This window comes from Cynocephalus volans, chromosome 12 (genome assembly GCF_027409185.1).
Source record: "Cynocephalus volans isolate mCynVol1 chromosome 12, mCynVol1.pri, whole genome shotgun sequence".
Taxonomy (NCBI): Eukaryota; Metazoa; Chordata; class Mammalia; order Dermoptera; family Cynocephalidae; genus Cynocephalus; species Cynocephalus volans.
Window position 1 is genome coordinate 91,279,773 of NC_084471.1, and position 17,612 is coordinate 91,297,384.

The window sequence follows — 17,612 nt, forward strand, 5'->3', positions numbered from 1 at the left end:
ATTTACTTTAAGTTTTTCTTTTCCTTTACCAGAAGAAGAATTTACCACAACATATGACTAAAATGACTAAAAATTTTTTTCTTTTCCTGCACTGTTATTTGCTCACACATTTTCTGCTCTCACCCAGCCAGCTGCGCTGCTCTAGCTCCAAGGGAACTCTGGGCTCTTGCTCAACTAGTGCCTTTGTCTTCTCCCTCCAGTTGCCACCACCATTATCTACCCAGACTTCATCAGCCATGATGATAGTTTTCCTATACTTATAAGATCTGGGAGATCACTGTGCCTGGAGGTGGAGGAGAAGATGGTCAGTAGGAAAGAGGATAACATTAGTAACTCATTCATTGGTGGCAATGCCTCTGCTGAAGGTCCTGAGGGCTAAAATAATTATTTTGAAAGAAAAATAATCACTAGTGTTGACATTGTCAAGATCCATCACTTGCAGAAAAACAGCTTCACAGAAGAAGCCTACAGGAAATGCATCAAAGATTGCAAGAAATCAATCAAAGACAAACAAGGACAGAGACTAGAGAGAGTAAAAAGCATTTTATGACAGGGGCTGCAGAACAAATCAAACTTCCTTGTTAATTTCAAAAACTACCGGTTCTTTACTGGTAAAACATGAATCCAGATGGCAAGACTATCATGAAGATGGTATATTAATCTGTTTTGTGTTGCTATAACAGAACACCTGAGACTGGGTAATTTATAAAGAACAGAGGTTTATTTGGCTTATGATTCTGGGACAGCTGTATCTGGTGCAGGCCTCAGGCTGCTTCTACTCATGGTGGAAAGTGGCAGGCAGCCGGCAGGTACAAGCAGATCACAGGTGAGAAGAAGCAAGAGAGAGAAAGAAAGAGAGAGAGAGAGAGGAGGTGCCAAGGTCTTTTAAAGAACCAGCTCTCATGGGAACTAACAGAGCGAGATCTCACTCAGGACCCCCACCCCCCAGGGAGAGCATTAGTCCATTCATGAGGGATCCCCCCCCATGACTCAGCTTCCAATACAGCTTGTTGGGGATCAGGTTTCCACATGAGTTTTGGCGGGGACAACTCATCCAAACTCTATCATTTCGCCCGTGGACCCTCTCACATACAAAATACAATCATTCCATCCCACCAACCCAAAAGTCTTATCTTGTTCCAGCACCAACTTAAAAGTCCAAAGTCCAAAGTCTCATCTGAGACCCAAAGTCAAACTTCTTCCAGCTGCAAACCTGTAAAAATCAAAAACAAATTTATGTACTGCCAAGATACAATGGTGGAACAGACATTGGGTACACATTCCCATTCCAAAAGAGAGGAATAAGCCAAAAGAAAGGAAAAACATTCCCCCGACAAGTCCAAGACCCAGCAGGGCAGACTAAGTCTTAAAGCTCCAAAATAATCTCCTTTGACTCCAAGTCCTGCATCCTGGGCACAATGCAGCATCTGGGCCCACAAAGCCTTGGGCAGCCTCATTCCCACAGCTCTGCCAGGCACAGCCCAATGGGCTGCACTGGTGCCTGCAGCTTTTTCAGGCCTGTGTTGCATGTTGCCAGTGACCCTGCAGTTCTGGGGTCCTGGTGGCAGCCCCGTTGCCTTGGCTCTACTAGACGTTTCCCCAGTGGGGGCTCTCTGTGGGGGCTCCAACCCCACTTTCCTACTCAGCATTGCTGTAGTAGATGGCCTCTGCTGTGGCTCTGCCCATGTGGCAGGGCTCTGCCTGGGCCCCCAGGCTTTTCCATACATCCTCTGGAATCTCAGTGGAGGCTGCCATGCCTCCACTGCTCTCATGTCCTGCCAGCCTGCAGACTTAACACCACATGGATGCCAAGATTTCCAGCTTGTGCTCTCTAGATCTGCTGCATGAACCATACTTGGGGCCACTTGAGGCAGGTTCCCAAGGGCAGCTGATCCCCAGGTCTGTCCTCCAGGACAACTCAACCCTTCTAGGCTTCAGGGTCTGTGATGGGAGGGGCACCCGTCCAGACATCTGAAATGCCTTCAGGGCCTTTCTACCATTGTCTTGGCTGCCTCATCACCAAGCTAATGTCTTTAGCAACCAGTTTATCTGCTTCACCCTTGCATTTTTCTTCTGCTCTCTGCTTCTCTACCACATGGCCAGGCTGCAAATTTTCCAGATCTTTATGCTCTGCTTTCCTTTTAAATTCCAGCTTTACATCCTGAGTTTGCCACCATAACTCATAGTAGGCTATTAGAAATAACCATATAGCTTCCTTAATGCTTTGCTGCATGGGAATTTCTTCCACCAAACATTCTGGTTCACACTCTTAAGTCTCACCTTCCACAAAGTCCAAGGGCATGGACACAATACATCTAAGTTCCTTGCTATGGTGTAGCAAGGGTGATCTTTTGTCCATTTCCCAATAAGTTCCTCATTTCTATCTGAGACCTTGTCATCCACATGGCCTTTACTGTCCATGTTTCTATCAACATTCTGGTCACAATGATTTAACCATTTAACTCTAAAACATTCCAAACATTGTCTCATCTTTCTGTCTTCTTATAAGTCCTCCAAACTCCTCCATCCTTTGCCCAGTACCCAGTTCCAAAGCCGATTCCACATTTTCAGGTATCTGTATAGAAACACCCCACTCCTCGGTACCAATTTTCTGTATTAGTCCGTTTTGTGTTGCTATAACAGAACACCTGAGACTGGGTGATTTATAAAGAACAGAGGTTTATTTGGCTTATGATTCTGGGACAGCTGCATCTGGTGCAGGCCTCAGGCTGCTTCTTCTACTCTGGCAGAAAACGGCAGGTACAAGCAGATCACATGGCGAGAGGAAGCAAGAGAGAGAGGAGGTGCCAGGCTCTTTTAAACCACCTGCTCTCACTGGAACTAATAGAGTGAGATCTCACTCACTACCCCTCATCCTCTAGGGAGAGCATTAATCTATTCACGAGGGATCCACCCCTGTGACTCAAACAGCTCCCAATACTACCACACTGGGGATCAGATTTCCACATGAGTTTTGGCAGGGACAACACATCCAAACTCTATCAGATGGTGTGACCCCATATATGATTTTCTTTAAAAGTGGTTTAGAAATGGACAACTGTAAACACATTTGGTAATTACGTTGGGTGTATTATCCATCACATAACCAGCTGTTTGTCATCCATACATGATTACTCAGACAAGTGGGACTGATATCATCTCGAGCTTTTCATTTACTTGACTTTGATTTATTTGGAGTGAAGGCATTGTTTCTAAGAAAAAGGTATCAAGTAGTTTGTTTAAAAATAAAATGCATTTAAACTCATTTGAGAGAATGCCTCTTAGTTTAATACATATTTAAACTGGAGAATCTACAGTCTGGTTGTAGACCACTACTAGGAAGCACAAGACTGTCTTCGGTTAACTTGTACAATGAAAACTACTCCTGGGACTGGAATATAAATGGAAAGTCTTGATTTTGAATTGAAGTAAAGGCAAAAGACTTGCTTGTAGTAGTGCTAACGTTTGAAGTGGATCCTTATACATTTCATCACCTACAAATGGGAATAGTTAACACTGGAAGAGAGTACAAAAAGAGTAAAAAGAGACCAATAGAGTGGGGAAAAAAAAGTTTTGTATATTTTTTTATCCTTTGATTAAGTTTTGTTGCTGTTATTACTTTCATTTTCCAATGAGGACAGGTATTAGATCTTGGCCTTTCTAATTACCAGGTCAATTTTTGAACATGGATTATGTCCATTGTGCTATTTACTGTTTTTTCAAAGAGAGATTTCACTTCATTTAACTTCCTCTTTGTGTTTTAAAATAATTACTTGAAATATTTTCCCTGGTATTTTTCCACAGGAACAAAAAATTGGGAGATAGAAAGAGGAGAATTATGGAAAATGTTTTAAGTGAACTTAGTTTTTTTCAATGCTTTTCACTTTTCTTGCCAAGTTTAAACACATGAAGTCTTAACTAGAGACTAAATACAGGAAAGCACCAAACAAATAGAAACTGATTTAAATACGGTTACATATTTCTATGTTATATTTTGAAAAGTGATCTTTTCAATGCAATAAATATGTGTAATAAATAAATACCAAATAATACTAATGTCATACAATTTTATGGTGTTTTACAGTTTTCCAAGGGCTTTTATCTTATTCTAATCTCATGTAAAAATAACCAAAAGGGTACACTGTTCCTTTCAGAGTTTTCAGTCTTATTTATACAACACAATTGAAGAAAACTAAAAAAAAAAAAAAAAAAAAAAAAAGTGTAATGGAATTTTAAAACAAAAGTCTTGCTTGAGACCTTAAGACAGTAGAACTGAGAGATACCAGACACCCACGGCAGCAGGGCAGTCCTCCCACTTTCTGGGTGGTGGGAGATCCCAGAACAGTCACAAACACAGGTGCATACACATAAGGAAGGGCAGTGAAGTTACAGCACTCGCCAAACTTTTCCTCTTGATCCAGCCTCTCACCCTTTAGACTTAACAGACATAATGCAATCTTCGCCCTCTTTGTCCCTCAAACTGCAGGAGACACATATTAAGCTCACCAACTGGTCTCCTTAAATTCCCTTCTCATGTCATGGGGTTAGGAGGAAACTTCTGAAACTCGTCCCCTTTGGGAGAGCTATATTTAAAGATTCTTCTTCAAAAATCCCCTTCAGAAATCATCTTCTACTCACTAATTCCTGACTCTCTTATGCTCTCATATGCAAGGAGACTAACTGGTTTTGACCAACTAGATTTTGCAGGTCCTATGGAGTGTTCTGTCTAGTTTGGTATCTACCAGTTTGATATCTGGTGTATGTTGGTCTCAGCCAAAACTTCTATTTTGATATCCTGTTACAACTAAATTTTTGAACAATAATGGCACACACATGCTGCCTGCACAGATAAGTGAATGCCATGAAGCTGGTCCTCTATCAGCATCAGTAGCCCCCACTTCAAAATTCATCCATGATATAAAATAAATGGCTTTACATCTCAGAGGATCATCAATCAACATTTTTGAGTATCTACTTGTGTATCACCTAATATGATGAAATTCACCAGACATTCACTTATGATCTTCTAGATGCCAAGCCCAAACAAAACAAAAATATTTGAAATAATTTCAAGTATTTGAAAAAAAATTGAAAAGTCACATTCAACAGTTATAAAAAAAAAAGGAGACTAAGGCAACAGCAACTTGTGAGGTCTTTTTTTTAATACTTTATGTGACAAAGACTGTTAGCTGTTCCTTTGTCTTCTTGGGCACAAAGCTAGATTATATTTTTCAGCCCCATTTGCAGATATGCATGACTGCGTGCCTAGTTCTAACCCATAGAATATGTGTCACTTCTGCAACAAGACATCCAGGGAGCATGTGTGCCTTTTCACACTCTCTTTTTTTCCTGTCATTACCTGGATGCCTCGCTCCACTTCCAGACATTCTGACTTAATTCATATGAGGTGCAACCTTGGCATCAAAAACTTTTAAAACTCCCAAGTGATTCTAATGTGCAGCAAAGGTTGGGAATCACTGTCCTAGGGGATAGCAGAGCCACCAGCTGGGGGAATCCTGTGGCCTTGAGTCACCACATGGAGGAAAGTGATCTGTCCATCAGGAACATAAGCCTTGAATTATAATTTAGATAAGGAATAAGCTTTTCAGGTCTCTTTGAGAGAGCATTACCTTAATTAACATACTTAATAAATTAGCAAAATGTACGAGAGAAAAATTGTAATGTTGACAGATACAGTGCAAGTAGTTTACTCATATACAGTTGTTTGCTTTGCTTTTGCTTCTGAAAAGCTGTATCTAGGTTAATGCACTCTATGAGAAATGAAGACATTTCTACCCTTTACATTAGTAAGTCTATTCTTAGTAATGTATCGGAAGAAAATAATTCAACACAAGAAAGTAGATATGTATAAAAGATCTATACAGGCTTAAATAAAATAGAAAAAAAGGAGCTAATCTAAATATTTACCTGCTGACTGTCTTTCTATTGATTTTAGAATAAAATTCAACATCCTATGACCAAGGCCGTGTCTGTTCTATCTCATTGCACCTCACACCTCTTTGCACTAATTGCACTTCAGCCACTGGCCTTCTACTGGTGCCTCAGAGATGTGCAGCTACTCCTACTGCAGGGCCTTTGCACAAGTTCTCTTGGATTAGAACAAGAATATCTTCCCTAAACACTTTTACCTTTCTCCAGGATTACTCCTTCTCATCCTCCAAGCCACAGCTTAAATGTCATTTTTATGGGAAAACTTATCTGACTAGGTCTTCTCTCTCAATAATACACTCTTATCACACTGTGTACTTTCCCCTTACAGTACTTACCACAATTTTAACTTAAAAAGTGTTTGTTATTAGTTATCTAGTGGTTTCCTTCCTTGTGAGACTTAAAGCTCTAGAAAGACAAGAGGTATGTCTATCTTGCTTAATGTTATTTTCTCCTACCATACATGAGGCACATAGTAGGCACTCAATAAATATTTGTGGAAATAAATTAATCCACTTCTTAAAACTCGTTGTTTCAAGAAACAAATGCTTTGTGAGGTTTGTGGCTAATGGAACCAAGAATATCAACCTGTTGATTTTCACTATTTTATTTTTATCGAGATTTAATGAACTGTTCTTCGTCTGGCTTAAGAATGATATCTGTTTTCCCAAATGAATCATTAAAAAAGGAAATGTACTCTCTAAATGGTTTACATTTGCAGTAGAATAAAAAATTGTTATTATGTGACTGAGCCAATGTAATATCTAGTGCTTATCTAAGCTTATTAAATGCCCTCAGGATCTGTTTCCCACATTAGCCTCTGTGATCTGCTGTTCCAGGAACAACATCATGTTCTTTTTTTAATTTTCCCTTTAACCTTATGTCCTTTTATAGCATTTCCTAAGGAAGGTCATCTGTATTCACATCCTCTGCAGGAGCTTTTGAATATTTAGTATTAAATGCATGTGTATGAGTCTTTATTTCCAGATGTGTAAGAGGCATAATGATGGAGATAAAGATGTTACTTATGCTCTTTGTTTCGTATAAATATTATGTTTATCTTTTATTCCCACAAACTGTGAACTTTGGGAAAACTGCTCTCTGGTTTCTTCTGCCTGACTCATGTAACTATAGCATGATTTGGAACAAAGTTCATTTCTTTAAAAACAACTTACCTGGCTCAGAATCTTACTGTGCTCAAACCTGCAAGTGTCCTCGCCGATCTCTCTCCAGGAACACAGCTCATTGCTCTTAATGTCTACGGTTCTCCCCTCGTGAATCTCTGCAGGACATTAAGGTAGGCAAATACCAAGTTCTCCATGAGTATTGCTGAGGTTCATGGGAGCCAAGGCACAGTTTAAGAGATGACAGAAACTACTTATTTGATAAGAGCCCACAGCTTTTATTCCTTTGTCTTCTGGGTAATCTGCGCTTTGCACTTGAAGGGAGAGAAGAAACAGTAGCCGCCACTAAGCATGCTCACCTTCTAGGCTGTACTGATTTGGTGAGGAGTCTGCTGGCTGAAAGTGGAGTCTATGCTACGTGAGGGAAACCCTGCAAAAACCACACTGGAAATGCGTTACGACTGCGGGTACAGAAGGAAAGGGCCATAGCATAAATTTAATTCCTGCTACGTAGGACAGACACTGCCAGACTGGTATTGGGTGACACAGAAAATGAGGTGTTTGATATGAACATTGTAACAAGACAGAATTCAGAGAGGGAAAAGCAGAAAAGAAATCATTTTGGCAATTAGATGAGCAAAAATGAGGATATTGAGGTGGTTAGAGCAGGAGTAAGCTGGGGCTGGAAGCAGTAGAGTTTGGTTGGAATAGAAGGGGTCAGTGAGGAGAAGGTAAGCTGTGTGAGAACTTGAAATGACAGAGTGACAACATCTGTGAGTCACAAGCGGTTTGTGCAGGTGGTAGAGCTACAATTGGAGCTGCCGTTTAGGAAGATGAATATGTGTATGCGTAAAATGGTTCAGGTGGCCAGAGACCATTTAAAAAGTTGGTACAATAACTAATGAGAATCTAAGGGAGAAGAGAGGCAGAGAGAAAGGAAAGGGAGAGGTGGAGGCAAATCATTGCTGAGAATAACATAGTAACTGTATGAGGATGGATGGTGAGGGAAGAGTAAGAGGAAGTGAGCTCCAAGCAAGCCTTTAAGTAACGGTGCAAATAAATAGGGAAGGAGAAACTAGTTTAGGAGTGGGGAAAAAGACAGAGGGAAAGGGAGTATATTATGAGTAGTTTAGATTTTTGTTATGCCTGCAGGGCACCGTATTATTATATATTTTATTTCAGAAAAAAAGCTTTTACTGAAGTCCTAAAGACATGGAAAAAGTTTTCTTGACTGATATTAATATTCCGGTTGGTCCTTGCTGCCTTCTAAAATTATCTCTGACACTTATTGTAATTGTGAAGCAAGCATTTTATAATTGCCTGTTTACCTCGGTTCTGTGGTTGTAGTGGATTGGATTATGTCCCCCCCCAAACTCACTGAAGCTTGAATTGTGTCCCCAAGTTTTATGTATTAGAAACTTAGCCCCCACTGTGACTGTTAAGATGGTGGGAAATCCGATTATGGTAATTGAAAGGTGGAGCCTTGAAGCGGTGATTGGATTGTAGGAACGTGCAGTAGTGAATGGATTAAAAATGGTGGTCAGGGGCGTGGTTCTGAGGACTTTAAAAGAAGAGGAGAGTCTGTCTGTCTGTCTCTCTCTCTTTGCTCTCTCTGCTTCTGCCATCTTGCAATGTGAGACATCTGGGTCACTGTCGCCACCATCAGATGGACTATGTACTTCCCAGCCTCAGATACTGTAAGCAATAAATTTCATTTTCTCGATAAATCACCCAGTTCCGTGTATTCTGTTATAAACAACAGAAACAGACTAATACAATAGTGTTCTGGATGCTCCTTGAGGGCAGCAGGGAAATCCTGGTCACATCCCCAGTGCCACTGGGTTGGTGGTGGGGATGGGGAGAAATGCCATTATTCATCTTTTCATTAGATTCTTCACCAACACCACAGGGATTATTAAATACTTACTTATAGAAGAGGAGTGGGGTTGGGTAAGATGCTTTGCCCGGTGCCTGGCACACAGTAATTGCCCAAATTACCTGTCATTATTGTTACTTTTCATGAATAAAGAAGTGAATCCTGTGCCTTCCAAGCAGGTTCGTAAAGATAAGAAGGTTTTCTACTCTTCCCTCCTGACTCTTCAACCAAATAATCTGTATAACTGTGTCATTTCCCATCACTGTCAATTTTTACCTGAGTTATGAGGACAATCACTTCAGCTTCCTGCTTTACAGTCTGGATAAAGAAAGAGCTGAAACAATTTGCAGAAGAAAGAGAGGCACTTATCACCTGTGAGGTGAAAAGCTTAGATTTGACAATTAAAATGGTGATATCACTAGCACATGGCTCACTGAGTAAGGACACAAGATCAAGTTAAATTGTATTTACCTTGGCCCAAGATCTATGTTTGGCACCATGACTCAGCACCATTACCTGTGTCTAAAAGTATTTCTGGAAGTTATCCTGGTAAACAATCAGTTATGAGGCCATTATACCACCACGTTCCTAAATTGGGATGTGTTCATTGGACACTTGACACAACAGAGAAATCATGAAGTATATGCCTGGGGCACTGATTTTACTTGAAAATACACTTTTTTCTATTAATGTCAACTTGGATATATTATTTAATCATTCAGTAAATATTTATTGCATTTAGGCAGAATGTCAGATCCTGGACTTTCAAGATGGCAGTGGCTACGGTGGCTGGTGCGGAGTAGCTGAGGTGGAAAAGGCGGCCACTGGGCCTCAGGCAGGCAGGAAACTTGTGGACCTTCCTCTTGCCATCTCTTAAGGGAGGACCGCTGCTGGTGGCCGGTCGTGGGGGGTGACCGCCACTTTGCCCTCGGCAGGAGAGGCTGCCTCAATTACAGGCAACAGCTTTGAAGTGTGGAGTAGGAAAAGAACTGTTTCTTAGCTGCAAAAGCGAGTCTCGAAACAGGGAACACGGCACCAGGGCTGCTGTGGATGCAGACAGGATCCCAGAGGCCGGGGCCGCGCTGAAGGCGGCCAGCTGCCCTATTCAGGATTCGAGGTTTCAGGCTGGCATTAAAGAAGATTCCTGGGAGCGCCCGAGCCGCGACGCGACTGAACAGCCCAAGGCGGCAGCGGCCGAGAACAGGGAAGGCGACAAACCAGAGACAGAGAGTGAGCACCCGACCTGGCACAACCCTGTGAGTGACCCCTGGACCAGTCCTGTGGGTGGCAGACGCCCACCCGGCTCCTGCCTGCATCACCAGGCCACTCACCGCCCCGGGGTTGCCTCCATTTTCCCAGGTGCAGAGAGCTCCGCCCGGCTCGGCCGCCACTGAGCCCTCCCACTTGCTTGGCCCAGCGCAGGGCTTTCCAGAGCCTGCAGACCGGCCTCCGCTCCCACTCCCTCTGCAGTTCTCTGGTGGGTTGGTGGCATGGGGCGTCCCTGGCCAGTGTTGGGAGGGCAAGGAAGTATGGGCGGGCCGACTGTCACTCCACCACACCCTGGACTCCGGCCCCAGGTAAACTCCCTGTTACTGGGAGGCAGATACCATCTCTGCGGCCACCAGTTCGGAAAAAAAGCCTAACCAATTTCTGGTTGGGAATAGTGTGGTAGGAGAGTTCCCAGGTCCACTAGAACCTGCCGGAGAGCTGGCTGCAGGCAGGCGCTAGACTCGGTTTATACTTGGGTGATACAAAGGTGAACAAGTCCCGAGAAAGATCTACACAGTGCTACAAAGGCACCCAGAGAGACCGGTTGTCTGTGCCTAGCAGAAACCTGGTAGACTTCCTGGGTGAGGCGGTGCCGAGCAGGGTCTTGAAGGCCCAGCTGATAGACGAGGGTTGCAGAAGACACGCCCCAACCCAGCACTGTGCACACAGAGTGGGGAGACGTGTGGCCAGGGAGGCGGAGACTCGACAGAAACCACACACCCTGTGGGGTCGCCACTGCACGATCCAACAGACTGGGCCAGAGCACACGGAACAGGGAGAAGTCCTGCACAGGAAGTGAAAGCTCAACAGTGATCACACACCCTGTGGTACGTGATCCACCAGGCCAGCAGAGTCCAAGCTGACCAGAAAGGTGGCTCCCCGGAGAAGCCTAAGACCCGAGGCAACCACACACACAAGGCACTAAGGGCCAACTGAGCAGACACGGAGATAACCATACGAAATTGGCAACCACAGCAACATCCTAGTTATTCATTAGTCTCAAACCGGTGGACTGTGAAACCCCCTGCCACAATGAATAAACACCAAAAAAAAGATACCAGAAATACAAAAAGTCAAGAAAGTACACCACCAAAAGTTAATAAATCTCAAACTCTAGATCCTATAGAACAAGAAGCCATTGAAATGACTGACAAGGAATTTCGAGTGATAATTCTAAGGAAACTGAATGAGATACAAGAAAACACAGCTAGACATCACGATGAAATGAGGAAAAGTATACAGGATCTGAAAGAGGAAATGTACAAAGAAATCAATGTCCTGAAAAAAAATGTAGCAGAACTTGCTGAACTGAAGAAGTTATTCAGCGAAATAAAAAACACAGCGGAGAGTTTAACCAGCAGGCTTGTCGAAGTTGAAGAGAAAACCTCTGAACTTGAAGATGGGCTGTTTGAAATAACACAAGCAGACAAAAAGAAAGAAAAAAGAATCAAGGACATGGAAGAAAATCTGAGAGAGATATCAGACAACCGTAAGCACTCAAATATCCGAGTCATGGGTATTCCAGAAGGTGAGGAAAATGGAGATTCCATTGAAAACATATTCAACAAAATAGTGGCAGAAAACTTCGCAGGTATAGGAAAAGTCACAGATCTTCAGATCCAGGAAGCTCAACAATCTCCAAATGTATTCAACCCAAAAAGGCCTTCTCCAAGACATGTCATAGTCAAATTGGCAAAACTCAGAGACAAAGAGAGAATCTTAAAAGCTGCAAGAGAGAAGCATCAAATCACCTTTAAGGGAGCCCCAATCAGGCTAACATCAGACTTTTCACCACAAACCCTAAAAGCTAGAATGGAATGGGATGATATTTTCAAAATACTAAAAGACAAAGATTGCCAGCCAAGAATACTTTACCCTGCAAGGCTATCCTTCCAAAATGAAGGGCAAATAGTATATTTCTCAGACAAACAAAAACTGCGGGAGTTCACTACCACACGACCACCCTTACAAGAAATTCTCAAGGGAGTACTGGGTTTGGTTCCTGAAAAATAACTACCACTGTCATAAAAACCAAAGAAAAATCAATACCCACTAGTATAATAAAAATGGCATTCATGAAGAGAAAACAAGCAAACAAAAACGCTATCTACAACCTAAGGAACAAACAAACACAGAAACTGAACAGTAAATCAGAAAGCAAGGAGCAAAAGACACTTAAGACAACCAAACAACCAACAAAATGCTAGGAATAAATCAACACCTTTCAATAACAACTCTTAATGTAAAAGGCTTAAATTCCCCAATCAAAAGACACAGACTGGCTGACTGGATCAAAAAGGAGGACCCAACTATATGCTGCCTACAAGAGACCCACCTCACCCATAAAGATTCACACAGACTAAGAGTGAAAGGATCAAAAAAGATTTACCATGCAAACAAAAAAGAAAAACGAGCTGGAGTAGCTATTCTTGTACCTGACAAAATAGACTTTAAACTAAAAACCATAAAAAGAGACAATGAGGGACACTACTTAATGATAAAAGGACTGATCCATCAAGAAGACATAACAATCATAAATATGTATGCACCCAATATTGGAGCAGCCAGATTTATAAAACAAACTCTATTAGACCTAAAGAAGGAAATAGACACTAATACCACAATAGCAGGGGACCTGAACACCCCATTGTCAATATTAGACAGATCATCTAGGCAAAGAATCAGTAGAGAAACACAAGATCTAAACAAGACTCTAGACCAATTGGAATTGGCAGATATCTACAGAACATTCCACCCAACAACCTCAGAATATTCATTCTTCTCATCAGCACATGGATCATTCTCCAGGATAGATCACATATTAGGTCATAAATCAAGTCTCAATAAATTCAAAAAAATTGGAATTATCCCATGTATCTTCTCAGACCACAATGGATTAAAACTAGAAATTAATAACAAACGAAACTCTGGAAACTATACAAACACATGGAAATTAAACAGCATTCTACTCAATGACATATGGGTCCAAGAAGAAATCAAGCAGGAAATCAAAAAATTTATTGAAACTAATGAAAACAATGATACATCATACCAAAACCTGTGGGATACTGCAAAAGCAGTATTGAGGGGTAAATTTATTGCATTAAACGCTCACTTCAGAAGAATGGAAAGATGGCAAGTGAACAACCTAACACTTCACCTTAAAGAACTAGAAAAACAAGAACAATCCAAACCTAAAGTTAGCAGACGGAAAGAAATCATTAAGATCAGAGCAGAACTGAATGAAATTGAAAACCAAAAAACAATTCAAAAGATCAACGAATCAAAAAGTTGGTTTTTTGAAAAGGTAAATAAAATTGACAAACCATTAGCATGGCTAACAAAAAAAAAGAAGAGAGAAGACTCAAATAACAAAAATTAGAAATGAAAAAGGTGATATTACAACTGATTCATCTGAAATACAAGGAATCATTCGAGACTACTATAAACAACTATACGCCAACAAATTTGAAAATCTGGAGGAAATGGATAAATTTCTGGACACACACAAGCTCCCAAAATTGAACCATGAAGACGTAGAAAATTTGAACAGACCAATAACATGAAAGGAGATTGAAGCTGTTATCAGAAGTCTCCCAACAAAGAAAAGCCCAGGACCAGATGGATTCACAGCAGAATTTTACCAAATATGCAAAGAGGAATTGACACCAATTCTTTACAAACTATTCCAAAAGATTGAAACGGACGCAAATCTCCCAAACTCATTCTATGAAGCAAACATCATCCTGATACCAAAACCAGGTAAAGATATAACCAAAAAAGAAAACTACAGGCCGATATCCTTGATGAATATAGATGCAAAAATCCTCACTAAAATACTAGCAAACAGAATACAGCAACACATACGAAAAATTATTCATCATGATCAAGTGGGATTCATCCCAGGGACGCAAGGTTGGTTCAACATACGCAAATCAATAAATGTGATACACCATATTAATAAACTCAAACACAAGGACCATATGATCATCTCTATAGATGCTGAAAAAGCATTTGATAGAGTTCAGCACTCATTCATGACAAAGACCCTCTATAAGTTAGGTATAGACAGAAAGTATCTCAACATAATTAAAGCCATATATGCCAAACCCACTGCGAATATCATCCTGAATGGGGAAAAGCTGAAAGCTTTTCCTTTAAGAACAGGAACTAGACAAGGATGCCCACTCTCACCACTCCTATTCAACATAGTATTGGAAGTACTAGCCAGAGCAATCAGAGAAGAGAAGGAAATAAAGGGCATCCAGATTGGAAAAGATGAAGTCAAACTGTCCCTGTTTGCAGATGACATGATCCTATATATCGAACAGCCTAAAACCTCTACAAAAAACTGCTGGAATTGATAAATGATTTCAGCACAGTAGCAGGATACAAAATCAACACACAAAAATCAGTAGCATTTCTTTTTTCCAATAGTGAACATGCAGAAGGAGAAATCAAGAAAGCCTGCCCATTTACAATAGCCACCAAAAAAATAAAATACTTAGGAATTGAGTTAACCAAGGAGGTGGAAAATCTCTATAATGAGAACTACAAACCACTGCTGAGAGAAATTAGAGAGGATACAAGAAGATGGAAAGATATCCCATGCTCTTGGATTGGAAGAATCAACATAGTGAAAATGTCCATACTATCCAAAGTGATATACAAATTCAATGCAATCCCCGTCAAAATTCCAAAGACATTTTTCTCAGAAATGGAAAAAACTATCCAGTCATTTATATGGAACAATAAAAGACCACGCATAGCCAAAGCAATGCTGAGCAAAAAAAACAAAGCTGGAGGCATAACACTACCTGACTTTAAGCTATACTACAAAGCTATAATAACCAAAACGTATGGTACTGGCATAAAAACAGACACACTGACCAATGGAATAGAATAGAGAATCCAGAAATCAACCCACGCACTTACTGCCATCTGATCTTTGACAAAGGCACCAAGCCTATTCACTGGGGAAGGGACTGCCTCTTCAGCAAATGGTGCTGGGATAACTGGATATCCATATGCAGGAGAATGAAACTAGATCCATACCTCTCACCGTATACTAAAATCAACTCAAAATGGATTAAGGATTTAAATATACACCCTGAAACAATAAAACTTCTTAAAGAAAATATAGGAGAAACACTTCAGGAAATAGGACTGGACACAGACTTCATGAACACGACCCCAAAAGCACGGGCAATGAAAGGAAAAATAAACAAATGGGATTATATCAAACTAAAAAGCTTCTGCACAGCAAAAGAAACAATTAACAGAGTTAAAAGACAACCAACAGAGTGGGAGAAAATATTTGCAAAATATACATCTGACAAAGGATTAATATCCAGAATATATAAGGAACTCAAACAACTTTACAAGAAGAAAACAAGCAACCCAATTAAAAAATGGGCAAAAGAGCTAAGTAGGCATTTCTCTAAGGAAGATATCCAAATGGCCAACAGACATATGAAAAAATGCTCAACATCACTCAACATCCGGGAAATGCAAATCAAAACCACACTGAGATACCACCTCACCCCAGTTAGGATGGCTAAAATCCAAAAGACTGTGAACGATAAATGCTGGCGAGGTTGTGGAGAAAAAGGAACTCTCATACATTGTTGGTGGGACTGCAAAATGGTGCAGCCTTTATGGAAAATGGTATGGAGGTTCCTCAAACAATTGCAGATAGATCTACCATACGACCCAGCTATCCCACTGTTGGGAATATACCCAGAGGAATGGAAATCATCAAGTCGAAGGTATACCTGTTCCCCAATATTCATCGCAGCACTCTTTACAATAGCCAAGAGTTGGAACCAGACCAAATGTCCATCATCAGATGAGTGGATACGGAAAATGTGGTACATCTACACAATGGAATACTACTCAGCTATAAAAACGAATGAAATACTGCCATTTGCAACAACATGGATGGACCTCGAGAGAATTATATTAAGTGAAACAAGTCAGGCAGAGAAAGAGAAATACCACATGTTCTCACTTATTGGTGGGGGGGGGAAGAAGATATAACAACCACAATTACTTGAAGTTGATACGACAAGCAAACCGAAAGGACATTGTTGGGGGGGAGGGGGGGAGGGAGAAGGGAGGGAGGTTTTGGTGATGGGGAGCAATAATCAGCCACAATGTATATCGAGAAAATAAAATGAAAAAAAAAAAAGAATGTCAGATCCTGTGAGATTACTTTTTATTATTTATTATAAGCATATTATTATTACAAATCACGATTTTTCTTTATAGATCCTGTGAAATTCTAATTTAGAAAATGAATGTGGTGGTGGTGGTGGTATAGAGTAAACTGCAAAATTTGTACATATTTTTAAGTTGAAACAGGAGACGACAAATTTTGATCTTGAGGTGGGCTTCTTTGGATTAAACTGCCAGGTGGAAGAAGCTGCGCATCCATTCTTGTGAAATGTTGAGGGTAACTCTATGGAAAAGCTTGGGAGTGAAGTATGGAAAACTGTAGCACGAGAGAAGCTTGCCCTGATGTGTTTAACTGAGTGGATACAGAAGTCTTAAGGGCCCTACTCTACCTGTGAGAGATTAGTGCTTAGGAACAGTCCTTAGTGAACAGATTCTGTCTTCACTGAAACTAGCAATCAGTTCCTGGCCCAAAGAATCCTTTTTGCCTGTCACCTCTGAACACTGGCAATGCAAGAACTGCTTTCTTTTTGTTATGAGTTCAATCAGAAAGTTGGAAAAAGCTGAGAAAACTTTATCATTCTGCACCTCCTATACCCTGAAACTATTGCCTCATTAGACACACAGAGCTGCAGAGCAATAGATATATAGGAGGTGCAGAATGATAGATATAAAGGAGGTACAAAGCAATAGATATATAGGAGGTACAGAATGATAGATTATATAGGAGGTGTTGTATGGTAGATATGTAGTAAGTGCAGAACGATAAAGAAAACTTGATCGTTCTGCACCTCCTATACCCTGAAACTATTGCCTCATTAGATACGCAGAGCTGCAGAGCAATAGATATATAAGAGGTACAGAATGATATATATATAGGAGATGCTGAATGGTAGTTATGTAGTAAGTGCAGAACGATAAAGAAAACTTTATCGTTCTGCACCTCCTATACCCTGAAACTATTGCCTCGTTAGATACAAAGAAGGCTAATAATAGCCTTAAAACACCCTTATTTAAAATTGTGAAAACATGTGGTTTTGACAAGCACATATACATAAAATACACCTCTAGAGTTTTATATATACCTAGATGAATCTAGAAAAGTGTTAAAATTAGACGTATTTAAATATAGTTTTAAAAGTTGGGCAAATCTAGTTTACCATATGTCTTAGTCCATTTGTGCTGCTATAACAAAATACCACAGACTGGGTAATTTATTG

General features: G+C 40.7%; 1 pseudogene; it reads left to right on the plus strand.

The window, feature by feature from the left end:
- The first annotated feature begins 301 nt into the window (after nt 1-301).
- Nucleotides 302-3,077, plus strand: LOC134391753 (translationally-controlled tumor protein-like; annotated as a pseudogene).
- The last annotated feature ends 14,535 nt before the right edge of the window (nt 3,078-17,612 follow it).